Source organism: Dama dama, chromosome 33, assembly GCF_033118175.1.
Source record: "Dama dama isolate Ldn47 chromosome 33, ASM3311817v1, whole genome shotgun sequence".
Classification (NCBI taxonomy): Eukaryota; Metazoa; Chordata; class Mammalia; order Artiodactyla; family Cervidae; genus Dama; species Dama dama.
Window position 1 is genome coordinate 44,130,707 of NC_083713.1, and position 25,372 is coordinate 44,156,078.

Here is a 25,372-nt window from a genome sequence, read left to right on the forward strand (position 1 = left end):
CTATAATAGAACCTGGAAGTCAATACTGATATTCCCAGCTCCATTTTAATTCCACAGGGTTCATTCTAAAATTTCCTTTCCATGTGTTTATCTTCTTTTTTGACAGCAAGTATCCTGATTTGCTCAATCAATTCCATTGTATGAAATCAATCTCCCATCCCCTCTGCCATCTTCTCCCCACTACACACGATCTCTGGGGCATAGGGTGCCGCCCCAACCCTATGTGGCCAACTTCCTGTCATCCTATCCTGCTCTGGCCTTCAGTTCTGGACTATCCTGCCACCCAGGAGCGCCCCATCACCTTCAGTTCAGTTCAGTCACTCAGTCATGTCTGACTCTTTACTACCCCATGGACCTTAGCACACCAGGCCTCCCTGTCCATCACCAACTCCCAGAGTTACTCACACTCATGTCCATTGAGTCAGTGATGCTATCCAACCCTCTCATCCTTTGTCATCCCCTTCTCCTGCCTTCAATCTTTCCCAGCATCAGGGTCTTTTCATATGAGTCAGTTCTTCACAGCAGGTGGCCAAAGTATTTGAGTTTCAGCTTCAGCATCAGTCCTTCCAATGAATATTCAGGATTGATTTCCATTATGATGGACTGGGTGGATCTCCTTGCAGTCCAAGGGACTCTCAAGAGTCTTCTCCAACACCACAGTTCAAAAGCATCAATTCTTTGGCGCTCAGCCTTCTTTATAGTCCAACTCTCACATCCATACATGATTACTGGAAAAAACATAGCTTTGACTAGATGGACCTTTGTTGGCAAAGACATATCTCTGCCTTTTAATATGCTGTCTAGGTTGGTCACAACTTTTCTTCCAAGGACCAAGTGTCTTTTAATCTCATGGCTGCAGTCATCATCTGCAATGATTTTGGAGCCCCCCAAAATAAAATGAAGTGATGGGACCAGATGCCATGATCTTAATTTCTTATTTTTTTTTTTACCATTAGGTTATGAAGATTAATGACTTGTATTGTCATATGCATTTGGAGGGGGCACATAAGAAATATATGAAAATAAACATCTTTGGAAGAATGTGTGTGTCTGTGACATGTCTGGATTAGTTAGGTGGTCAAGACTGCATGCGATTTTGTTATTGCGTGCTTTTCTCTTTGTGTGTGACAGTACGTGTAACCATGTGAGAGACAGTGTCTGTCCTAGGAAGAAGGAGGTGCAAGCCCCTCCTCACAAGTGGCTGCCAGAGCTCTCTCAGGAAACTGGGCCAGACCAGGAAGGAAGTGAAGCCTGTGGGTGCATGTGCATTGAGCAGAGGTGAGGGAAAATGACCCCACAACCCCAGAAAGGCCAGGCGCACAAAACAGGATGGTGGGGGAGGGGTACTGTCTCACCCAGGCAGAGAGTGAGCCCAGGACAGGAGCAACAGGGTGCAGTGTCCCAGTGATTTCAAGGGCTGAGCTTGCCAAATGCTTGTCCTGGAAACCAGCAGGAGTGCCTCTCTGCCTCCAAAAGGAAACCTCAGCCAGCCCTGTGGGGCCAGGTTGGGGCTGAAGTTCCACCCCTTCGTCCACCAGCCAGTCAGGAGTCCCCTTCCTCCTGTCCATCTGATGTGAGGTCCTAAAGCCCCAAGCTGGCAGTTGGGGGACGCGTATGTGGAACAAGTGATGAGCTGATAAGGGCATAGTCTGGAGCAGATGGCAGTGCCCCCTGTCCCTTGGGGATGAGCTGTGTGAGGCTGGCAGTCTGGGCAGACCTTGGGAGGGTCGCAGAGATGAAGTGGGGCCAGGATGTCTCCGAAGCCCAGTCCCAGGCTGGGGCTGGTGGTGCCAGGCAAGGGACTAGATGTATGGGTGGCCCTGAGGCTACCGGGAGGCACTCTGGCTCTGCTAGGCGTAGAACTCCTTTTGCTCGTCTGGCTTCTGGTATGTGACGCTTGCCTGCTTGGGGTCCTCCAGTGTGTAGGTGCCCTCGTCCTTCTTCTTCATGCAGTAGATGAGCAGTGTGACCAGGAAGGCGGGAAAGAGGGTGCTTACAACCCCGCCCACGATCACAGCTCCCAGCACCCCCTTCCGCTCCAGGATGCTCTTCTGGGGAAGCCGAGCTGCCTGAGTCGACAGCACTGTCCAGGAGGCCAGGGTCTGGGTAGGCACCCTTGGGCAGTGTCCCAGGTAAAGGATGGCTTGGCCGCGGCCCCACCCACAGCCACCAACTCATTGGCTGTGTCTGGCTGTGTGGTCTCTTCCTCTGACACCTCAAAGTCCCCACTGGGTCCCCCGCTCACTGGCATCTCTGGCTCATCCTGGACGATGGTCAGGAAGGACTCTGGAGTTGGGGTTTGAACCACCTCCATGGGCCCAGGGGCAGTGGTCCCCAGGGGCAGGGTGCTCTTCTCAGAGATGTCAGGCTTCTGGGTGGTAGCCGGTCTGGGAAGGGCCCTTGGCCTGGAAGTAGCTGTGCCTCTTAGCACAGCTGGGAGTTGGGGGCCTCTGTGTCCAAGACAGCCTCTATGGTAGGAGGTGAGGGCACCGCTGGGGTGGTGGCCCAGGCTGTGGCCGCTGTGGTCAGTGGAAGAGGCAGAAGCCTACATATGCCAGTGGTCCTTACGACAGAGGTGGTGGCCGCGGATGGGGGAGCTGCAGAGATGCTGGGGACGGCAGTGGCCACGTGGCAGGCGCCGTGGCCACCGCCGGGGCCCCTGTGGTGGTGTCAGTGGTGGTAACCGTGGGAGTGAAGATGGTGGTGGCTCTGGCTGGGCTATTCCGGCACCTCTGTCATCAGTGGGGGGCTGGTGGCTGGCTTCGGGGTGGGGCGCTCAGAGGGAGCTCTTCAAACGGGGTGCCCACAGGCTGGATGTCCATGGTGGGCAGCACCGCGGGTGTGGTGGACATTGCCAGGGCGACATCTGGGCTGAACCACTTGTCTGTCTCGATGCTCGACTCCTGCTCAAAGTAGCCGGAGCCCGACCCAGAGCAGAGGTCGTTCAGCTCATCATCAGGGGAGTCATCATCCCCAGAGTCCTAAAAGGCCACGGGCCTCTCGAAGTTCTCACTGTGCCAGCGCTGGGCCCCCGCGGCGACCCAGCCAGCAGCAGCAGCAGAGGCAGGAGCAGCCCGGGGGCCCCGGGTGCCAGCCCAGTGGGCGCCCCGGCGTGGGTGCGGCGGCTCTGGCTTCATGGTGGCGGCGGCTGGGCATGCTCTCGATCGGGGCTCCGGCTAGAAGCTTTTTCACTTTTTCACTCTCCTCTTTTATATTCACCAAGAGGCTCTTTAGTTCTTTGCTTTCTGCCATGAGGGTGGTGTCATCTGCCTGTTTGATTCCAGCTTGTGCTCCATCCAGCCCAGCATTTCTCAAGATGTACTCTGCATATAAGTTAAATAAGCAGGGTGACAATATACAGCCTTGATGGACTCCTTTTCCTATTTGGAACCAGTCTGTTGTTCCATGTCCAGTTCTAACCATTGCTTCCTGAACTGCATACAGACTTCTCAAGAGGCAGGTCAGGTGGTCTGGTATTCCCATCTCTTTCAGAATTTTCCAGTTTCTTGTGATTCACATAGTCAAAGGCTTTGGCATTGACAATAAAGTAGAAGTAGATGTTTTTCTGGAACTCTCTTGCTTTCTGGATGATCCAACAGATGTTGGCAATTTGATCTCTGGTTGCTCTGCCTTTTCTAAATCCAGCTTGAACATGTGGAAGTTCACGGTTCACATACTACTGAAGCCTGGCTTGGAGAATTTTGAGCATTTGTTTGCTGGCGTGTAAGATGAGTGCAATTGGTAGTTTGAGCATTCTTTGGCATTGCCTTTCTTTGGGATTTTTTGGAAACCTGACCTTTTCCAGTCCTGTGGCCCCCTCAACTTACTGAGGATCCAACATCCTGCCCTAAGCCAGCTCCTGCATATAAACCTACTTATCCCACTTGGACTCTCCTCATACATTGATGTCCTGCAGACTTGAGTTGGCTATGAAACCTTAAACAGGCTGGCCCCCATGTGAAAGCACCCTTCCGCTCACTCAGGCGCTATCCATTCTTGATAGCTCTCCTATGGGGATGATGTTTTCTTAGTGCTATTCACGTTCTGAGATGCTATTCCAGGCTACCTTCCCTGGGACTGCCATCTAGACTTACACAGCTCTTGATGCCCCATACAAGTGTCCTTTGCTATGACGCCTTTCTTCTCACCCTGTTTGGGCTCTGATGCTCATGGGGTTGCTCATCCTGTACCCTACAGGTTCTGATACCCAGTGCTGACTAGGACCCCCTTCTCATCTTGCATGACCTCTGACTGACTGACTGACCACAGTTCTCCTCCTATGTTCAGCTGTAACTAATGGTTTTTGAACCAAATATTCAGGAAGAGAAAGGAATGAACAGGAAAGGAGAAAGGAAAAACAAAAAAAAAGCCTTTGCTTTACTTTGAATGCTGTCATTTTGACCACTCCCAAAGCTCATTCAAAAGTTGCCTCTTCTTTTGAAACTTTCAGACACTTTAACTAATTCCTCAAAGCTGCTTAATCATCAGAAGCTCCCTTAGTACTAAAATTCCTCTATCAGCCCTTGAAAAATACAGCTTTTAAAAGTGCTATATGTGTGTGTTAAAGAAGCAGATCAATTGATCATGCTACATTTTCTAACATACAAGGTGTTTCTTGAGTATGATTCTGCTTTCCTCAACTAGAAAGTGAAATCCACAGTGGCAGGGAATATGTCTAACTCATTTGCAATCATAGGATCTGGCGCTGGTTCCTGGCATGTGGTTGGCTCTAACATGTGTTTAGTGAGTGAGATAACTGAATTAGTTTGGTGTGTTCTGTCCCAAACAATGCACAGTCACTCCAGGTACTCCACGTCCAAAGGAAAACTGCCCCAGTGACCACATGGTTGTCACAGTCTGGGTGTCAAATGGACAATAGCAGTGAGATGAAGTGGAACACTTACTTTATTCAAAGACTGTGGCTGTGACAGAGTATGGACCTTTTTCATGAACAGCCTTGGGAAACTCAGATAGCCACTAAAAGTGGTGATACTAAGTCATCTGACATTTTGTATACTGAGTGTAATAAAACATGTGAGTGGGAAGTATAAGTCACAATAATGATCACAATAATTGTACAAAAGGGTAACTATAAATACAATATGGGCAGTGTGAAGTCTAGTCACATATTTAAGGTGGCACCAAACTAAAACTTTCATCATTATAATTTCATAAAGGTAAAAAGAATAATCTGCCAGTAGTTTAGGTGGCCATTTTTAAGCATAGTGAAAATAGGTACCTTGTGTTACTTAACTTACTTTCTCTAATAATGTTCTTTGTAAGACACAAATATTACTTGCATATATAAAAAATCAATATGCTTTACTAGGAAGACCCTATCTATGTCTATCACCCCTATTATCAAGAATAAATATGAAAATATGGTAGTTTGGTAGCCCCAGTCAGGTTCTCCCAAAACGTACATGCTACGGCCAGGCTACGGCTATAACATACACATCTCACGTTTACCTCCTGTCTCCCAGCCTCCTGCTTTCGGGTTGCAGTTTTGTGACACAGTCTATTAAACACACAGTTGAAGCAATTTACTTCTGTTAAAATCACTCACAGCTGAACTGACTCTCAGATGACTGAAACTGTTTATGAAAGGCACTAAATGTCTTTTCTTTTTAAAGTTATTATGTTATTTTGGAATTGTGCATAATAAAAATTTCAGTGTAAAATGAACATTTCCCCACATATCCAAATTGGTAATTCTTCTACCAATAAAATTGTATTTATTACTTAAATTCAAGGTATATGACAGCTTCTCATTCAAATTCAACTTTTTTTTGTTTATTTGTTTCTGAGTATTTATGTTAGGATGGAAAAACAATTTTTTTCTAAAAAAAATACTTGATTCTGATATGTTGCTCAGTCTTATCTTTTCTTATCTGATCTTCTTGACTATAATGAGATGTTATAACAAAAATATTGAAAAATGTTCTTCCAAGTTATTTGATTTTGCACAATTTTTATTTTCAAAGGGAGCAAATATTTAAAGGTCTTATTTCATCCTACACTTCCCGAATTCTTGGGACGGGGTTGTCCAACTTTTCCTTACTCCCCAATGCTACTCTCATCATTATTGATCCACCACCCTGTGGGTTTCTTTATTTGAAGTCCACACCATCTGTCTCAGACATCCACTTAATCATTCCTTTCTTCCCACTTGCCCCTCCTCCCACCACAATGCAAATCAACACTACTGTGGGCAGGAATCCCTTAGAAGAAATGAAGTACCGGTCATGGTCAACAAAAGAGTCTGAAATGCAGTACTTAGATGCAATCTCAAAAATGACGGAATGACCTCTGTTAGTTTCCAAGGCACAACCATTCAATATCACAGTAATCCAAGACTATGCCCTGACCAGTAACACTGAAGAAGCTGAAGTTGAACGGATCTATGAAGACCTACAAGACCTTTTAGAACTAACACCCAAAAAAGATGTCCTTTTCAGTATAGGAGACTGGAATGCAAAAGTAGGAAGTCAAGAAACACCTGGAGTAACAGGCAAATATGGCCTTGGGGTACAGAAAGAAGCAGGGCAAAGGCTAATAGAGTTTTGCCAAGAGAACGCACGGGTCATAGAAAACACCCTTTTCCAACAACACGAAAGAGGACTCTACACATGGACATCACCAGATGGTCAAAAGCAAAATCAGATTGATTATATTCTTTGCAGCCAAAGATGGAGAAGCTCTATACAGTCAGCAAAAACAAGACCAGGAGCTGACTGTGGCTCAGATCATGAACTCCTTATTGCCAAATTCAGACTTAAATTGAAGAAAGCAGGGAAAACCACTAGACCATTCAGGTGTGACCTAAATTAAATCCCTTATGATTATACAGTGGAAGTGAGAAATAGATTCAAGGGACTAGATCAGATAGACAGAGTACCTGATGAACTATGGATGGAGGTTCGTGACATTGTACAGGAGACAGGGATCAAGACCATGCCCATGGAAAAGAAATGCAATAAAGGCAAAATGGTTGTGTGAGGAGGCCTTACAAATAGCTGTGAAAAGAAGAAAAGTGAAAAGCAAAGGAGAAAATGAAAGATATTCCCATTTGAATGCAGAGTTCCAAAGAATAGCAAGGAGAGATAAGAAAGTCTTCCTCAGTGACCAATGTAAAGAAATAGAAGAAAACAACAGAATGGGAAAGACTAGACATCTCTTCAAGAAAATTAGAGATACCAAGGGAACATTTCATGCAAAGATGGGTTCGATAAAGGACAAAAATGGTATGGACCTAACAGAAGCAGAAGATATTAAGAAGAGGTGGCAAGAATACACAGAAGAACTGTACAAAAAAGATCTTCATGACTCAGATAATCATGATGGTGTGATCACTCACCTAGAGCCAAACCTCCTGGAATGTGAAGTCAAGTGGGCCTTAGAAAGTATCACTATGAACAAAGCTAGGGGAGGTGATGGAATTCCAGGTGAGCTACTTCAAATCCTATAAGATGGTGCTGTGAAAGTGCTGCACTCAATATGTCAGCAAATTTGGAAAACTCAGCAGTGGCCACAGGACTGGAAAAGGTGAGTTTTCATTCCAATCCCAAAGAAAGGCAATCCCAAAGAATGCTCAAACTACTGCATAATTTCACTCATCTCACATGCTAGTAAAGTAATGCTGAAAATTCTCCAAGCCAGGCTTCAGCAATACATGAACTGTGAACTTCCTGATGTTCAAGCTGGTTTTAGAAAAGGCAGAGGAACCAGAGATCAAATTGCCAATATCTGCTGGATAATCAAAAAAGCAAGAGAGTTCCAGAAAAACATCTATTTCTGCTTTATTGACAATGCCAAAGCCTTTGACTGTGTGGATCACAAGAAACTGTGGAAAATTCTCAAAGAGATGGGAATACCAGACCACCTGACCTGCCTCTTGAGGAACCTGTATGCAGTTCAGGAAGCAATGGTTAGAACTGGACATGGAACAACAGACTGGTTCCAAATAGGAAAAGGAGTACGTCAAGGTTGCTTATTTAACTTATATGCAGAGTACATCATGAGAAATGCTGGGCTGGAGGAAGCACAAGTTGGAATCAAGATTGCCGGGAGAAATCTCAATAACCTCAGATATGCAGATGACACCACCCTTATGGCAGAAAGTGAAGAGGAACTAAAAAGCCTCTTGATGAAAGTGAAAGAGGAGAGTGAAAAAGTTGGCTTAAAGCTCAACATTCAGAAAACTAAAATCATGGCATCTGGTCCCATCACTTCATGGGAAATAGATGGGGAAACAGTGTCAGACTTTATTTTTTGGGGCTCCAAAATCACTGCAGATGGTGACTGCAGCCATGAAATTAAAAGATGCTTGCTCCTTGGAAGGAACGTTATAACCAACCCTGACAGCATATTAAAAAGCAGAGACATTACTTTGCCAACAAAGGTCCATCTAGTCAAGGCTATGGTTTTTCCAGTGGTCATGTATGGATGTGAGAGTTGGACTGTGAAGAAAGCTGAGTGCCGAAAAATTTATGCTATTGAACTGTGGTGTTGAAGAAGACTCTTGAGAGTCCCTTGAACTGCAAGGAGATCCAACCAGTCCATCCTAAAGGAGATCAGTCCTGGGTGTTCACTGGAAGGACTGATCCTAAAGCTGAAATTCCAATACTTTCGCCACCTCATGAGAAGATTTTACTCATTGGAAAAGACCCTGATGTTAGGAGGGATTGGGGGCAGGAGGAGAAGGGGACGACAGAGGATGAGATGGCTGGATGGCATCACCAACTCAATGGACATGAGTTTGAGTAAACTCTGGGAGTTGGTGATGGACAGGGAGGCCTGGCATGCTGCGATTCATGGGGTCTCAAAGAGTCAGACACGACTGAGCGACTGAACTGAACTGAAAATCCTACCACTGTAGGACTCACATTCATTTTCCTTTCTATTCCAGAGTCCAGTTAAATCATCTGATCTTGAGATGCATTTGGCATGAATTTCTAGGTGCCTTAAATGCAAACAGACCCATTCTAGCTGACTACTCATTAAGAGTACAGTACACATTAGTTGGTCCTCAAGTTTACATTCATTGAACAAGGTACAATGCAGCCTTCCACATGCATACTTGTGCTTAGAATCTCAATCTTCTTACCATTGCCCCCTCACTTCTCTAAACATACTTCATTGTCCTCTGCCCTCTCAAGGAACACAAGTAAGGAACATCAGGAAGGGCACCACTTTGGTGTCAGAGATCCTTGTACAGATTCTGACTTTGCAATGTATACACTGCTGGTAACAGATAAATGATAATAGGATAAGAATTTTAGCAAGTGTCTAAACTAAGCCAGCAAATGATAGGTGAGTCAAAAAAAAAAGCTGCTGGAAAGATATCAGAGCTGATACTGTGACTCTCAATCTCTATCACCCACCTCCTGCCTCTATAAGAGGAGATTAGAAAGTTGAATAAGAGTCAGTGAAGTAAGGGAATTCAAAGTCACTAGGTATGTCGTGGGATTTCCTACTTCTCGGTTAAGGGAGAAAGGTATTTTGCACTTATCAAGCCAAATTACTGGGATCCCAAGAGATTTCTTTTCAGAGGTTGTGACTGCTTTTTAGAGATCAGTACCTCACTCTTATAAAGATATTTATTGACTGTGAATCTGTAACCTGAATTAATGCATGCTGAGGTTTGACAGAAAACAGCAAAATTCTGTAAAGCAATTATCCTTCAATAAAAAATAAATTAACTAAAAAATATGAAAGTTACTTGGGGAACTGTGACTTGATTTCTTTGATGATTAGAGATATATGAGGTAAGAAGTATCCTAGAAGAGTCTGAAAAGGACTGAATGGAGAGAAGTATCAGTGGGTGAAGAAGCACCTTCTTGTGGCAAGGAGGCTCAGTTTCCAAGTGAACAGAGTAAAAGGTAGCTGGGTTCAAGTCCTCTCGATTAGGCTCTACTCCTTGGGGCTGTCTGCTGAGGCAGGAAGCCCCAGAAGCAAGTCTTCGGATGTTTCATTGTCTGAAGCAGAATCCTATGCTGGGGAGGGAGACAGAAAGATGTCAGCTAGGAGTCCTTGGTCTATGCTGGCAACTGTTCAGTGATGTTTCCAAAATGTCCCTCACTGAAAATGGAAACACGGATGTCTACCACACTGGAGAATATGATGACCACCTACTTTTAGCCCCAAACTAGGTTACACCATTACTACTTGGAAATGTGACCTTTGTTCTAGCTGAAAATACCCAGAAGATGCAGATAAATCAATCATCCGAAGACTGGGAAGAGAAATCTGGCAGCAAGGTTAGAAGAAATTATGGAAGAAAGCAATTACCAGTAGTTTAGTGCAAAGAAATGTATCATCTCCCCTGAGTTTCCTAATTCTAAAATGGGAATAGTGCCACTTACTTACTTTTACAGCCTAATCGGAGAACTGGAAAGGAGGACTAAAAGCTGAGAGCTTACAAGCACCAAGTGTAGTCAAATGTACCTAATATTTTCTCAATAAATTGATGCTAAAAATAAGGAGGACACTTCAAATTTAAATTTAACAATGTCAATTTTCTCTTAGCTACCACTAAATTCCAGCTACTTCATTTTTTTCTGATCTTTTTTATAGAGCACATTATAGTATTCTCAACATGGAACTATTTCTAATTTTCATTTTTTTTCTTATTCTGCTCCAGGCTAACTGTTCTGCTGGAAGAAAAGAGGACAAAAATGCCAGCTTAGCCCAATGCAGATCCATACCTCTGTCATCATGTCAGTTTCCCTCTGAAAACCTGTAACATCTCTCTTCGTGATTATAAAATCAAAGCCAAGCTTTCCCCCCATCACATCCTCTATATACCACCAGAATATATATCATTTAATTTATAAATATGTTCAACAAATATTTATTGACTGCCCACTATATAGCAAAATCTCTTCTAAGAACTGGGGATACAGCTGTGAATAAAATATAAAAAGATCTCTGCACTCAATGAACTTATACTCCAGTGTTTGAAGCAAGTAATAAAGAAAATAAATAAGCAAAACATGCTCTATATTATGAAGCCACTAGTAAAAAAAAAAAAAAAAAAAAACAAAGAAAGAAGATAGATGGTTTCATAGGTGTATAATTTTACATAATGTGACCAGGGAAGATCCCAGAGAGAAAGTGACATTTGAGTAAAGACCTTGAAGGTAAGGAAACAAACCACAAGCATATTCAGGGAACAAACATTTCAGACAGAGGGAGTACAAAGTTCTAAAGCCCTGAAGTCGGAGTATTATTCATGTGTTCCAGTGTTCACTGTACCTGCAACTGAGAAGGTACGTAAATACTAACACAGGATGTGAGAGAAGTAATGGGAAACTAGATCACATGGAGCTTGATAGGCGATTGGAAGGACTTTGGTTTTTTCACTGAAGGAGATGCAAAGCATTGAAGAGATTTAAACAAAGTAGCAGCAAAAAGTAGCTTATATTTTAATAGGATCACTTTGACCATTATATTTAATTAGAGACTATAGGGTAAACCAAAGGAAATGCAAAAATTAAAACAAAACAAACAAAAAAACAGTAGATTATTACAATAACTCAGGTGAAAATATTGGTAACTTTGACTAAGATGGCAGCACTGTAAATGATGAGAAGAGCTAATGTTTGGAAACTGCTTATGTGTCAGACATGGGTTGCAAGAGAGGGAGCTCAAATGAGACTCCAAGGTTTAACATGAGCAACTGAAACAGTGACATTTCCATTTCCTAAGATGATAGACTTCGTGAAAGAGGGCGGCTTTATGGCAATTATCTGGTGCTGAGTTTGGGGCATGTTTGGTCTTAGATGAGTGTTACATATTCAACAGAAGGTATCACTATTAAATGTTCAGTTCTGGATGTCAGAGGAGAAGTCTGGATTGGAGGTTGAGAGGATATTTAATATGAATAGACTAAGGAAACGGCCAAGGGAGTGAGGGAGAGAAAACAGGCCATCTCCAAGGACAGATCTTCAGGACATTCCTGTGTGTAGAGGTTAGGGAGGGAAAAACAAGCACTAGTAAATAACAAAGAGAAAGGCCAACCACAGAGCTAAGAGGAAACTAGGAGAGCATAATGTCTTCAAAGGGCTTCCCTGGTGGCTCGGATGGTAAGGAATCAGCCTGCAAGGTGGGAACCCTCGGTTCAACACTGGCAAGAGCAGTAGTGCTGGTATTATGAAGAATAACGTTAACTCAAGTGGGTTTAGGACAAAATGGACATGGGGAGAGGTTTAAGACAGTGAGCACCAACAATTCTTTCAAGACATAGACAGTCCCTTCAACAAGAAGGGAAGTGGACATATCTATGAGAAGTGTTGTCTCAAGAGGTATTTTGTTTATGTTTTGTTTTTAAGGAAGAATAAACAGTTTGTTCCCATGCTAGGAATAACCCAAGAGAGAAAAAATGATTGATGATTGAAAGGGTGAAGAGAGTTGCTGAACAATGCACTTGAGTAAGTAAGAGGGGAGGGCGTCTAGAGTGCAGTGGATGGGCTGCCTGTCATTAACCCACAATAACAGGAGAGGGGACAGAGAACAGGGCTGCGAATGCAAGTAAGGGAGTGGATGCAATGAGGGGACTAGCGGAGACTTTCTTCTATTTCCTTCTGTTTTCTCAGTTAAAAAGAAAGTGATATCATAAGCTGATAGTGAGGATTGAAGAAGAGTTATTGAAGGTGTGAAAGCAGTGCTGCAATAATGAAATAATAAATCACAAAGTGGAAGAGGAAATAGACATGGGAAGTTTTATATATTTGATGGACAGCATCAGGGGCCTCCTTAAGTGTAGTCAGCATGATTATTTATGTAATCCTTAGAGTATCTCACTATGGTATTAGATCATTTGCTTCAGCACATATTATAGTCATTCTGTTTTGTTCATCTCCTCTTCCTCCCTTGGAATTTTTCTCTTCTCCTTTATATCTGTATGAAATTGTCTGTACACATCTGTACGTAATTATTCAAGGGCTAACCCATGGCTCATGTTCTCTGTGAAGCTTTTTGTAAGGTACCTATCTTGTCTTTTCCATGTGACATTCATGGGTGTTCTCTGGTGGCTGACAGCACATAATAGCACTTATACTCCCTCAATTCAGATGTCAACTGCATGACCTTGGAGAAGTTCCTTCACCTCTTGGGTCTGTTTCTAAATACAGAAGACAAACACAATAAAACATACAATATATTTCATGGAACTTTTACTGAGAATTCTATAAGAGAATGCAGTTAAACTACTTAATGTAATGTTTGCAAGGTTATAAAAATTAAACAAATATTGACTACTAACTACATTCACTATTATTACAGAATTTATTAATTCATGTATATTCATTAATTCATGGATGAAAATCTCTTTCCCTAACCAATATGTTAATAAGCTCATAAGGGTAGAGATGGAGAGCTCTATTTGCTTATATACTTTCTCACAAAATACTGATCAGAAAGGAGGTTCTGGATAGGTGTTTATGAAGCTGAATTTTACTTACTAACTTACATTGCAAATTTTAACTTTATCTTACTTAGTACAATGATAAATAATTATTTTATCCTGGATCCTTCCATTTGAATTTCTTAGAATACCATCTTAGAAAGTTATCTCATTAAGCAGAATCAGATAACTTCCTATGACAATTTAGTGACAATGACTCTGTCTATATTTTTTCCCTACCAAGAAAGAAAAAGACAAAAAAGGAAAAATGCCTTTCCTCAAGAGAAAAATAGAGCAAGAGGCATTAAATGCAATAAATAAAGGTATATGGGAAATGTATTTGTACACATATCTTTCCTTATCTTAAAATTGTAATCATTACATATGTTCCATATAGTTCAAGTTGAACTTGGATTGGAGTGTACATAATGAAGTCTATTTTTAAGACTGTTTTCAATATGTTTTAATACAACAAAGTTATATAGAAATTAAGATATTAAGCATTTAAATTCAAAGACCAAACACAAATTGTCTTATTTATATGGCAACTGTCATGCAGAAAATGGATTTATTTCTATAGGAGACTTTTCAAGGTCATGAAAATATCAATTTATTATGTGAATTTTAGACCTGTTAATATCTCCATGTCAATGAAACTCTCTTACTTTCATGGTTAAATTATATTAACTATGAAATCAAATTCTTCCTCAGCAAAATAACATTGTAAGTTGGCATTAGAACAATTTAGCCTCCCTTTAAGGTACAGAAAACATCTGTCCATGGAAAAGTAGGAATATTTTAAAACCTAAATCATTATTCATCTTGCATAGGATTTTTCTAGCAATAGCAGAACTACAGACTTTATTTTTTTTTTTTTTTGTACTTCCTTAGGTTGAATCAATATGCAAGTGTTTCTTAAGAAACTATCTTTTCTTTTTAAATCACATTCTTTTCATGCAGTAAGAAAAAACTACACATTTTAATGACAAAATTGGCTTGCAATTTTAGAAATATTAGAGTCTCAAAATTTTCTTAATTTATATTTTACTCAATTTTGCTAACATTGTACAGATAAAATGTAGCAATGATTGCACAAAGAAGAAATATAAAGTGAGAATACTTATTGGATTTCTAATCTTAGTTACATATCTTTTCCTCTTAAGAATTACTACAACTTTCATATGCTGGCAGAAACTCTGCCTGTAAAGATAAGTTTCTGCAACACCTGGTTTTATCTAATATGTACGTGTTAATTTCATTACCCATATTAAAAGTGTTATGTATGCCTCCATATGTGTGAGTGTATGTGTGTATGGGATTATGTGTGCATATGAAATCAGCTATACCATCCATCTCCTGGTCACTAAGATTTGAAACAATAGAGTCATCCTTGGCTTCTTTTTTCTTTTGCCTTATATTCAGTCAGTCACCAGTTTGGAAATATCACTTCAGAGTATACTTGGGATCATCTCTACTTATAGTTTCTGTCCCTCCTCCTTATCTACTTCAGGTTTAAAACACATGCACACACACGAGACTAAAACTTTATTTACCTGTTCATGTCTCCTGAAGCTATCCTGAATTTGGTTTCATCATTAATGTTTCTAAGGTAACTGCTATCACCATCTTCCTGTCTCATCGTATCGATGTGAATATAATAGGCAACAAGGAATTCTTTGCTAAATTCAAGCTTCTCCTATCTATAATGTCTGCTATATAAAACTTCAGATATGTCTCTTCCTAAAGTATTATTTTATTCATGGCATATTTCTTTTCCAACACTTCCAAGTTGCCTACTATGACATGTCTAAAAAGCAGAGGCTATATTTTTAAGATTCTTCATCATCTCCTCTAGGCCTATAATGCATAATGACTGGTTACAACTTCCATTCTAGTTTTACAAAGCCTAACAAATCCTTGTTTAGTTTCAGTCTAGACTGTATCACCTTCTTCCATTTAATCATCCAAAATTTATGCATTTTAAAAACTGCTTTTCTCATTTCCTTTTAAAATTTTATTTTTTTCCAAACAAAAACTATCTAACTTTATTGAGTTTTAATTTATAATGAAGTTTAAAAAATACACATTCTGTCCCAAATCATGGAAAATCCATATGTAGAAAACTATATATATATGTATATGTATATATGTATGTGTGTATATACACACACATAAGAAAAGGGGAAACAGTGGAAACAGTGTCAGACTTTATTTTTTGGGGCTCCAAAATCACTGCAGATGGTGATTGCAGCCATGAAATTAAAAGATGCTTACCGCTTGGCAGGAAAGTTATGACCAACCTAGACAGCCTATTAAAAAGCAGAGACATTACTTTGCCAACAAAGGTCCATCTAGTCAAGGCTATGGTTTTTCCAGTGGTCATGTATGGATGTGAGAGTTGGACTGTGAAGAAAGCTGAGTGCCGAAAAATTTATGCTATTGAACTGTGGTGTTGAAGAAGACTCTTGAGAGTCCCTTGAACTGCAAGGAGATCCAACCAGTCCATCCTAAAGGAGATCAGTCCTGGGTGTTCATTGGAAGGACTGACGCTGAAGCTGAAACTCCAGTACTTTGGCCACCTCATGAGAAGATTTTACTCATTGGAAAAGACCCTGATGCTGGGAGGGATTGGGGGCAGGAGGAGAAGGGGACGACAGAGGATGAGATGGCTGGATGGCATCACCAACTCGATGGACATGAGTCTGAGTAAACTCTGGGTGTTGGTGATGGACAGGGAGGCCTGGCGTGCTGCGATTCATGGGGTTGCAAAGAGTCAGACATGACTGAGCGACTGAACTGAACTGAACTGAAGAAAACATCAACAGCCATGAAAGTGGGTAAGTATAAAAACCCTTTTAGTCCTAAATTACATGACAAAGTAAGTAAATAAAAATACAATTACCATGCTAGATTTTGAATATAATTAAATTATCTGCTTTCTCAGTCAGAATTTATAAGCAAAAGAAAAAATTGTATTTGGCCAGCTTAAATATATAAACTCTTAAGAGTAAAGATGAAATAATATCCATATACAAAGCTAAGCTTGCTCATAATCTTTATTTTTAATAAGTAGTTTCACATCCTTGTTCTAATAAGAACTGGCATGATCCTCAATATGCTTTTCTTCCTTCCCAGAAAGTTATCTACTTTCTATCTGTTGCAGTTCCACACACAACTACCCTGTACAGCCTGACTCCAAATACATCCTCTTACAAAGCTTCCCTTCGCCTCATCTCCACACAATGGTTCTTTAAAACTCATAATTCCATGAATTGGGTTGGCCAACAAGTTCATTTGGGTATTTTATGGAAAATCCAAATGAAATTTTTTGCCAACCCAATACTATACTTTTTAGTACATTTTCTATCATATATGTATAACATTATCCAATGGAGAACTGTATCATTTCATTTTCATGATCACACAATTAGATCTTTGTAAGTGCAAATATATAAAATAATTTTAATAATTTGCTTATACAAAGATGAGGCTGTGAATGAAAGCTGAAAATCTGAACTGCAAATTCTGGGAGGAAAGTATCTATCTTTAAAAAAAATGTTCAAAGATCAAAGTTGGAAGTCTTACACTTCTGGATTTCCAAACTTATTGCAAAGCTACAGTAATAAAAAAAAAATCTAGAATATAAAAAGAGGGCCCAGAAGTAACCCCTTACAGATATAGTCAAATGGTTTTTGATAAGTGTGCCAAAACTACACAATGGGGAGAGAACTCATCAAGAACTCTCAGTAAAACTGCATATATACATGCTGAAAAAGTGAAGTTGGACCCTTACCTTATATCACATACAAAAACTTAACTCAGGTAGATCAAAAACCTAATCATAGGATCTAAAATTATTCGAACAAAGCATAGTGGAAAAGATTCATGACATTAGATCTGGCGATACTTTTTATATATGACCTCAAAGGTACAGACAAAATATAAAAATAAACTGAATTATTTAAAAATAACTTTTGTTTTTAATCAGATGATAAAATCAACAGAGTGAAGAACTATAGATGGGGAAAATATGAACAAATTATGTATCTGATAAAGGGTTAATATCCAAAATATATAAAGAATTCATAGAACTCAAGGACAACAACAACAAAATCTCAATAAAAGCATGGAGAAAGAACCTGAATAGACATGTCTCTAAAGAAGATACACAAGTGGCCAAAAACCACATAAGTTTAACATCACTAATCACACAAATCAAATCTACAACAAGATACCATTTCACACCTATTAGCATAGCTACTATATATATATATTTTTAATGTTGGCAAATATGTGGAGAAAGTGGAACCCTTTGCACTGGGATGTCACATGTTACAGTCCCAAGGTTCTGATCAAGATGATGGAGTAAGAGGACATGAAGCTCATCTCCCACTTTGAACATATCAAAAATACTTCTACACGTGAAAAGTTCTCTCTGAAAACTAACTGAAGACTGCCAGATGAACTCCTGTACAATAAAGGTTATAAAAAAGAGGAAGGGAATAAAAGCAATTAGTTTGGGAACTGTGCCCCTGGAATGGGACTCAGATGAAAACAGAGATTACAAGGGAGTGGGGACAGCCACCCTGAGGAGCGAGCCGTTCAAACCACATCCTGGGCACCCCAGGCGTGGGGTCCAAAGTGAGAGAGGCAAGCCTCCTTGGCTGGCTGGAGGACCTGGGACTAACAGAAGGACTGTGGGGATCCCAGACCTTACTCATGGGGAGTACACACACTGATTTGCCCCTGAGGCAGGGAGGAGAGAAGTCTTCTCGAAAAGCTGTTGAGTTTCTTGAGACTGCCCCACAGCACACCTCAGCCCAAGATGGACAAAAGTTGTGGCCCCACGCACTCCACATCACAGAGCAGGACTGGATCTGGGGCAGCCATGAAGAGGGAGAAGATCTGACTGTGGGACACAGATGTGACTCGGTCCCAGGGCTTAGCATCAATGGGGAGGCAGTACCATTGCTGTTGAAGATTACTCAAACAGTGCAATAAAAGCAGCCCAGATCTCTGATGGCAGCCACTAAACTGCAGATCGCCTGCCCCATACACACTGAGGGTCCACAAGGCCCCGCGCACCCTGCAGACAGTTCCATAGCAGGGTGGCTACCGTGGAGGCTGAGGGCAGTTGTAAAGGACAAGAGGAACTTGGGTCCACGGCTGCATCTGAGCAGAGCCATGGTCACCTGTACAAGTAGTGAACCCGGACTTTATCTGCAGCCAAACCAAGCTCAGCGTCTACGTGAGCCCCACTTGTTTCCGTACCCTCACTCTCTGAGGCAAGGAACCAGAATAGGGAAAGGGGAAAACATATACTTACAAAGGAAACTCACCCCTCAGGGTCTCTGCTCTAGCAACTTGAGATCAGACCTCACCCTTTATAGAGTGGTGATGGCCACTGAGCAAAGAAGTCCCAACTCACACCAGTGCCAGCTCTAGCCCACCTATCTCCAGGCCCACAGCAAATCCAGCTCTCACCTCAGAGGCATTTGGCATATGCAGATTACATAGGGATGCTCTCACACAAGAGCCCACCATCAAGAGCACAATCAGTAAATGTTTAAGCTAAGTTTAAAGAGGCAGGGAAAGTTAAGTAAAATGAAAAGGCAGAAGAACTGCTCTCAATTGAAAGAATGAGAGAAAAACCTTTGAAAAACTAATGAAACAGAAATAATTTACCAGATGAAAATTCAAACCACTGGTGATAAAAATGTTATAAGATTAGGAGGAAAATGATGCATACACTGAGCACTTTAACAAGGGACAAGAAGGAATGCATAGCAGACTAAGTGATACAGAAGAGCATGTAAGTGATCTGGGAGACAGAATACAGAATTCACTTAATCAGAACAGCAAAAAGAGAAACAGATTTATAAAAATTGAAAACAGTTTAGAAGATCTCAAATATTAAGTGTAGCAACATTCACGTTACAAGGGTTCCAGAAGAAAGACAGAGAAATGGATCAAAAATGTACTTGAGGAAACTATGGCTGAAAACTTTTCAAACCTGAAGAAAAAAAGGGGGAAAAAAAACAAACAAACATACCCAGATACAGAAAACACAGAGGGTTTCAAACAAGATGAACCCAAACAAACGCACACCAAGATACATCATAATTAAAATGGCAAAAGTTAAAAAGAGAATTCTAAAGGCAGCAAGAAAAAAAGCAAAGGATTATATACATGGGAACCTCCCTCAGGCTGTTGCCTGATTTCTCTGCAAAACCTTTGCAGGACAGTTGGCAGTAGCATAATATACTCAAAATGCTGAAAGGGAAAAACCTGTGGCATAGGATAGTCTACCCAGCAAGATTAAATGACTACCAGTTTGCAAGTAGATATAATTATGGGTCAACAAATATGAACCCCATGGTAATCATAAATTGAAAATCTGTAATAGATAACAGAAACTGAAAAGAAAGGAACACAAGCATGCTATCAAAGAAAATCAAACCACAAGAGAGGAAAAAAAAAGAATAAATGAACAGAAAAGTACATAAACAAGTGGAAAAAGTTTATAAAATGGCAATAAGTACATACCTATCAATTAATATTTAAATGCCAATGGGCTAAATTCTTCAATCAAAAGACATAGGGCAAGGGTAGTTGACTGGATAAAAAAAAAATATGATCTTTTTATATGCTGCCTACAAAAGATTCACTTTAGAGCTAAAGACAGACTGAAAGTGAGAGGATGGAAAAATATTTGATACAAATGAAAACAACAGGAAAGCAAGGGTAGCAATACTCATTTTCAGACAAAATATTAATAGACTTTAAAACAAAGACTATAACAAAAGACAGAGAAGGGTATTTTATAATGATACAGGAATCAATACAAGAAGAGTATATTACATTGGTTAATACATAATATAGGAGCACTAAATATATAAAGCAAATAGTAACAGGCATAAAAGGAAAAAGTGAAAATACTAAAATAATAGTAGGGGACTTTAACACCCCATGTACATCAATGAACAGATCATTCAGACAGAAAATCAATAAGGCAACAATAGCTTTAAGTGACACAATAAAATTTTTGGATTTAATTAGATATCTGCAGAAATCACATTCAAAAACAGAATTTACATTCTTTTTAAGTACACGTGGAACATTCTCCAGAATATATCATATGCTAGCCACAAAAACAAGTCCCAACAAATTTAAGAGAAAAGAAACTATATAAAGCATTTTTCTAATTACAATAGTATGAAACTAAAAATCAATTACAAAAAGAAAAATGGTCAAGAACAAACATACAGGGATTAACAACATAATGAAGTCTATTTATGACAAATTCCACTAATATCATACTCAATGAAGAAAAGTTGAAAACTATTAGACTTAATAAATGAATTCAGCAAAGTTCTATAATACAAGATTAATATATAGAATTTCTGTTTTTCTGTATATTTATAATAAACTATCATAAAGAGAAAGCAAAAAGATTTCTCATATAAAATCACATTTAAAAATACTTATGAATAAACTTAACCAAGGAGGTGAAAGACCTATATTCTGAAAAAATATACAATTTTGAAGAAGGAAATTGAATATAAAAACAGAAAAATGGGAAGCTGTCTTGTGCTGTTGTATTAGAAGAATTACTACTATTAAAATGGCCATAGTAAACAGAGTAATCTATAGCAATCCCTATCAAAATATCCATGAACTTTTTCACAGAACTGGAACAAATAATCCTAAAATTCATATGTAACTGCAAAAGATTCCAAACTGCTAAAACAATCTTGAGAAAAAAGAACAGAGCTGGAGATATCATACTCCCTGACTTCAGCCTATACAAAAGCTACAGGATTCAAAATGGCATAGTACTGGCATTAAAAACAGACACACAGATCAATGGAACCAAACAGAAATCCCAGAAATAGACCCACACACCTATAGGCAATTAATCTATGACAAAGGAGGCCAGAATACATTGATACAATGGAGAAAAGACAGTTTCTTCAATAAGTGGTGCTGGGAAAACTAGACAGCTACATATAAAACAATGAGATCAGAACATTTACTCATACCATATACAAAAATAAGCTAAAAATAGATTAAAGACCTAAATATGAGACCTGAAACCATAAAATTCCTAGAAGATAATATAGAACATCTTTGACATAAGTCATACCATTTTCTTATAAGCAAAGGAAACAAAACAAAAATAAACAAATGGGACCAAATTAAACTTCAAAACTTTTGCACAGCAAAGGGAATTATTAACAAAATGGAGAGACAACCTGAGGGAGAAAATACATGAAATGCTAATATCCAAAAGATACAAACAGCTCATAGGACTCAAAATCAAGAAATAAACAACCCAATTAAAAATGCGCAGAAGACCTGAACAGATATTTTTCCAAAGAAGACATACAGATGGCTAATAGCACATGAAAAAAATGTTCACCATCACTAACCATTAGTGAAATGCTAATTGAAACAACAATAAGGTATTGCCTCACACCTGTCAGAATGACCATCATCAAAAAATCTACAAATAACAAATACTGGAGAGGATGTGGGGATAAGGAAACACTTTAACCTTTTTGGTGGGAATATAAATTTGTGCAGCTACTATGAAAAACAATATGGAGGTTCCTCAGAAAATGAAAAATAGAACTATCAAAATTCTACTCTTGGATATATAGCTTGAGAAAGGAAAAACATAAATTTGAAAAGATATATGTATCTCAATGTCCATAGCAGTACTATTTACAAGACAAAATATAGGAAAAAACAATATAAATATTCTATATATATGTATATAAAAATATACATGAAATTCTGCCATTTCCAGCAACATGAATGGACCTAGAGAATATTATGCTTAGTGAAAAAAGTCAGAGAAGCACAAATACTGTATGATATCACTTACAGTGAAAGTGAAAGTCGTGTCTGACTCTTTGCGACCCCATGGACTATATAGTCCATTGAATTCTCTAGGCCAGAATACTGGAATGGGTAGCCTTTCCCTTCTCCAGGGGATCTTCCCAACCCAGGGATCGAATTCAGGTCTCTCCCATTGCAGGCAGATTCTTTACCAGCTGAGTCACAAGGGAAGCCCTGCTATCACTTATATGTGGAATCTAAAAGATAATAGAAATGAATGTATATAGAAAATAGAAATAGACTAGAAACCCAAACTAGTTGTTACTAGTGAGGAGAAGGAAGAGAGAAGGGGCCCATTAGGGGTATGAAATAAAGAGAACTACTGTGTATGAAACACATAAGCAGCAAGGCTATACTATATAGCATAGGGAATTATGGTTATTAACTTGTAATAATTTTCAATGGAAAATAACATATAAAAATACTGAACCACTATGCTGTGCAACAGAAACTAATATGATATTGTAAATCAACTACGTTTCAATAAAAAAATAAATAAAAATAATAAAATAACTATCAAAACCTGGGATCAAACCAGGGATCTTTAGGTCTTTGGACTAGGGCTTTCACAACCAAGCTACCTCAGCTACTTCTGGAAAACTTTTTTCACATACCTATAATGAAATTTTTGTTTCACTGTAACAAAAAATTCAGTATATAGGTCCAGTTGGAGGTAGGAGTTAAATAAATATTACAGAGGTGATGAGACGAGGTTGGCCTCTGTTTCGAAACTAGAAGTGATCAATAATTTTACTTTCCTCTCTTGTCTTTTGCTTTTTAACTGCCTTGTAATTTGTTTTTCACACTTAAAAATAAGTCATGGACTTTTTTCATGTCAACAAAATTTAATAAAAACAAGACAAAATGGTACAACTTCTATAGGAAACAGTGTGGTGCATCCTCAAAACACAGAATTGGAATATGAACCAGCATTTCTATTCAGAGTATATTCAAAAGAATTGAAAACAGGATTTCAAAGAGATATCTGCACAGCTGGCTATCCTTATAGTAGGATAATTCACAGGAGCCAAAAGGTAGAAGCACACCAAGTGTCCTTGACAGATTAATGGATAAACAAAAGTGGTATATACATATAGTGGAATATTATTTACCTTAAAAAAGTTAGGAATTTCTGACACGTGCTGCAATATGGATGAACCTTGAGGACATTATGCTAAGTCAGTGAGTCAAAGGACAAATGATGTATGATTTCAACTATATATAAAGCATACCCAGGTTCAGAGAGACAATTAGAATGGTGATTGTCAGTGTCCAGTGATAGTGGAGGATATGGAGCTGTTTAATGGGTACAGAGTTTCAATTCTGCATGACAAAAAGAATTCTGGAGATTGGCCCCACAACAGTGTGAATATATTTGTAGGCTAGTGAAAAACTTCGGATTATTCCTCGTGGGTTAATAAACCAGGACTGCAAATTAAACTGAGAAAAGAACAACTTGGGAAAAGGCATCTAAGTTTCATTTTGACGTTAATGTTTTAGTTTTTATGTATATGGAGGTCTTTTAGAAAATAAAAGAAGACTGAAAAGATTAGACTCAGAGACTTAAGAGGTCATTTTAACAAAGGGGAAAAAGACAAAGGAAAAAGTATTGGAGCTTGAAGGGATGATAAAGTGTGGGAAGACAAATCTGTGGGGGGACCTAATGGAAGATGAGGGTTATTTAGTAAGGTTGAGTTTATGCAGTCATCTCAGTTCCATCCCCATCATGAGTTCCCTTCTTGCTGTTGCTTCCTTTCTTGTTCAAGAGACCACACTGTCACAAGGGAAACCTGCCTTTCTCTGGGGCAGAAGAGGGAGGGAAGAGAACTTTTCCTGTGTCTCTTTTTCCTCAATTGCTTTTAGCTCAAAATAATCTTCATGCCAAAGTGGTATATTTAAATTTGGCACATCTGACTGCCTTCATAATTAATGCTATTGAACTATATATTTAAAAATAGTTAAGATGGTCAACTTTATGTTTTATATACTTTACTATAATTTTTAAAGATTCAAAGTAATAATGTCAGAAAATTAAATAAGGAGACTGTTACAGGGTAGTTCAAGTGTAAATGGAGTTGTGCAGAATGCTTTTTGCCTACAGTAGTATACAAATGTGTCCCTGAAAACATACCTAGATGTTTTACTCAATTTTCTTACTTGAAAGAAAAGTTATTTCTTACTTGAAAGGAAGGTAACAGTACTTGTCATCTCTAACTTCTTCTAATATACAAATATATATATATACATATTTACATGCATATACAAACACACAGAGTACTTATACACTACTTCTAATTGGGGAAGTGAAATTAATTCTACACATGAGCACATTACATAAATCAAAGTATTAGAGAAATTATTATCTTCACAGGCAAAATTTTTGCCAGTATGTGAAAGTTGTGGTAATTCTCAAATTGAAAAGATATGGAACAGAGATCAGAAATCCAATTAATATTCTCATTTCTATGTCTCCTTGTGCAATCAATGCTACATTTATTGTATTTTAATTCACAGGAAAGGCAATCCATATAAACGGACAGGTACACTTATGAGATTGACCACAGAAAAAATATATACTATGGTTTACTTCTGTGTGATAAAGTAAATAAAGTCTTTGTCCTTTGAGAGAATCTTATTCAGAATTTGTATGCTACAGCTTCTTTGCCCTAATGAAAGTGTGCTAGACTCTTTTTCTCTTTATCAGCTTTCAAGTACGCATACATAAGAAGCAGCTATTTGGTCTGGGATATAAATAGCTGAAATAAATTTCCTATTTTCTCATTTTTCCCCTGATGAAATATATTTAAATGCCAGCTGCATTATAACTTTCAAATAACTCAATATCAGAACTTAAAGTGCTATTAAATGTCTGAATACAAGTAAATGCTACAGAACCTTAACATTTTGTTTTAATTGCCTACAGCTATTTTATAAATATTCACCCAATAATTACTGTTAATTTCTTATTCAAAAAGAATGGCAGAGTAAAGCGAGAAGCCAGTTGCTTAAAAAGTTTCCTTGCTTAGTCAAAAAAAAAAAAAAAAAGGCTCGGGTATGAAAGAA

The 25,372-nt window shown here is 39.1% G+C and overlaps 1 protein-coding gene and 1 pseudogene across 1 annotated transcript in view; both read right to left on the minus strand.

Annotated features, from left to right (window-relative positions):
• Positions 1–25,372, minus strand: part of GALNT13 (polypeptide N-acetylgalactosaminyltransferase 13) — a 557,108-nt gene that overhangs the window by 305,259 nt on the left and 226,477 nt on the right. The window lies entirely within an intron of this gene.
• Positions 1,851–15,044, minus strand: LOC133051282 (syndecan-3-like; annotated as a pseudogene).